Genomic DNA, 2,500 nt, shown 5'->3' on the forward strand with positions numbered 1-2,500 from the left:
CATATATATATATATATATATATATATATAATTCGTGAAGTAAGTAAGCAGGTTTTCTTTGATGCATGTAGAATTAAATACGACAGCATTCTGACAATTGTTCAACTTTTTCTTAATGTTTTCTATTTGTCTTATCAACTTTTTTCCAGTTGTAGGGTGAGCTGATACAAGTTCTCCAAAGTTTTCCATTTAATATTCTCGAGCTTTCGTCTTCAAAGAGACATCATCAGGATTGACATAATTTCTGCAATAATGAATACAAATGTTGGTACATATAAGTTACAAAATAAATTACAAAAATACAAATACAAATAAACAGGTAGAACAAAAGATATATAACGAGAGTTATTACTTACGTCTACAAGGAAAGTACAAATGATAGAGAGAGAGAAAGGTTTAAATACATAAACTGCTATCCGAGTTCCCATTACGGAGTCTGGCGGATCGTCTGAGTGGTGGGGGAGTGGGGGGTAGGAGGGGAGGGGGAGGGGGAGAGGGGACCTCAATGTAGCGATGTCTCAGGTTAGCGCTACTGTACAGTTTAATGCTGGACGTCATGTCCGACTGAATATTTATAGTAGGGGCAGAGTCCCTGATGTGGAATGCCTCCAAGAGTTTCAACCTTCTAGGGTCCTCATTGACGCGTCCTGCACAGGACTTGGCGCAGTTCTCAGGCAACAACACAGCCCAAAATTCAGTCCAATTGACTAAGAGAATCGTACACTGAACAAACGCTAGCGAAATTACTCAGTCACAGATATAAGTTTTAGTAGTTACATTTGCACTTAAATATTTCAAAGAGATCATCCTTGGTTAAGAGATACACATATATACAGATCATCAACCAATCATATACCTCCTTAAAGGAAAGAATCAACCAGGAAAATTTGCCCGCTGGTTCCTTATCATACATGAATTCATGCCAATTTTCTATTTTGTTAAAGAAAAAAGCGTATCTAGTTGCAGACGATTTCTATCACCATATTGTGACCATCACTCACAATAAGATTTTAGTAACTCTTACACAAACGCGCGTTGCTGCAGCACAGATATCAGGCCCTCTTTGGAAAACTGTAATATACTTCCTCGAATCTGCAGACACAACTTTCCTCCCGATATCGACAATTACACCTTAGTTGATAACATTCTGTATCACAAAGCAAAAATAAAGAACAAACATGAACCAAACAGATCAGATCTTATTCCAGAAGTTTTAAATCTTATACACGATTTCCCCATTGCTGCACACCCTGGCAAGGAGAAATGCATTTCACAAGCCAGAGTGTACTACCTCTGGTTAACCATGAGGGAGGATACATATGCCTACATTGACGCTTGTCACCCTTGCGCGATTCATATCAGCGGTCATATTCCAATTCTAACTTACACTACCACTTCTAAACCATTCAACACAATCGCTGTTGCTCTTCTCAAGTTACCACTTACACATAGCGAAAACCAATACTACTTTGTCTGTGTCGACCATTTTTCACGATTCTGTATTCTTTCCCTCCTACCAGACAAGACAGCACAACATGTGGCAAAGACACTTATAGACAAACTCATATGCCCCTTTACTACACTCAAAACTCTGATTTCTGACAACGGGACTGAATTCAACAATGAGATATTTTCCCACATTTGTAATTACTTTCAAATCAAGAATTGCAACACTACTGCTTATCACCCTAGTCCAAATGGCTTAGTTGAACGCCTGAATAGAAAAATTCTCAATGTTTTACGAGATCTTGCTTCTGATCTTCATCTATCTTGGAATGAAAATGTTCCCATGATTCAAGCTTGTATAAATAGTTTCATCAACAGGTCAATATCGGAATCTTCTCATTTTGTTCTTTTTGGCTCGAACAAAAGGTTCCCATATGATTTTCTTTTTTCAGAATTACATCCCATTCAAAAATTTAATAATTATGTCAAGGTCAAAGTAGCAAATTTCAATAATCTTTGCAAAAGAATAAATAATACTCTTCATATAAGGACGAAATGGTCCGTTTGCATAACAAATCAGCCAAAGTTCGTATCTTTGAAATTGCAGACATTGTTTACTCCTTTAACCACACTCACCTCGAAGCACTCCCCTAAATTCTCTGGACCCTATTGTTTCATTGGACATGAGTAAAAGAACAAAGTCAAACCACTCAGTTACAAATGATTACAAAGGCTGAGCATACCGACAGGAGACCTTTTGATCCATATCTAGGTAGGATGCGAAAAAAAAATCATATTGATAATAAAATAATGAATAAAAACTATAATAATGTAAATAACAAATAAAATACATAAATAAATCCATAGGTAAAGTTAAATAACAAAGAAACAGGTAAATAGTAAATAATGATAAATTGACATATAACTAATAATAAATGAAAATCAGACAGACGAAAGATAACAAAATAAAAAAACAAATAATATAAGATAAATTATAATCATTACAGCATCTTACTTAGGTATTTATCTAAATGATTCTTAAAGCTTCGAACTG

At 35.5% G+C, this 2,500-nt stretch overlaps 1 protein-coding gene across 1 annotated transcript in view; it reads right to left on the reverse strand.

The window, feature by feature from the left end:
- LOC143029177 (acetylcholine receptor subunit alpha-like 1) overlaps positions 1-2,500 on the reverse strand; it is a 1,140,568-nt gene that overhangs the window by 32,613 nt on the left and 1,105,455 nt on the right. The gene's annotated exons all lie outside the window — the stretch shown is intronic.

The sequence above is a fragment of the Oratosquilla oratoria genome, chromosome 10 (genome assembly GCF_046742065.1).
Source record: "Oratosquilla oratoria isolate Oo_2021 chromosome 10, ASM4674206v1, whole genome shotgun sequence".
Lineage (NCBI taxonomy): Eukaryota > Metazoa > Arthropoda > Malacostraca > Stomatopoda > Squillidae > Oratosquilla > Oratosquilla oratoria.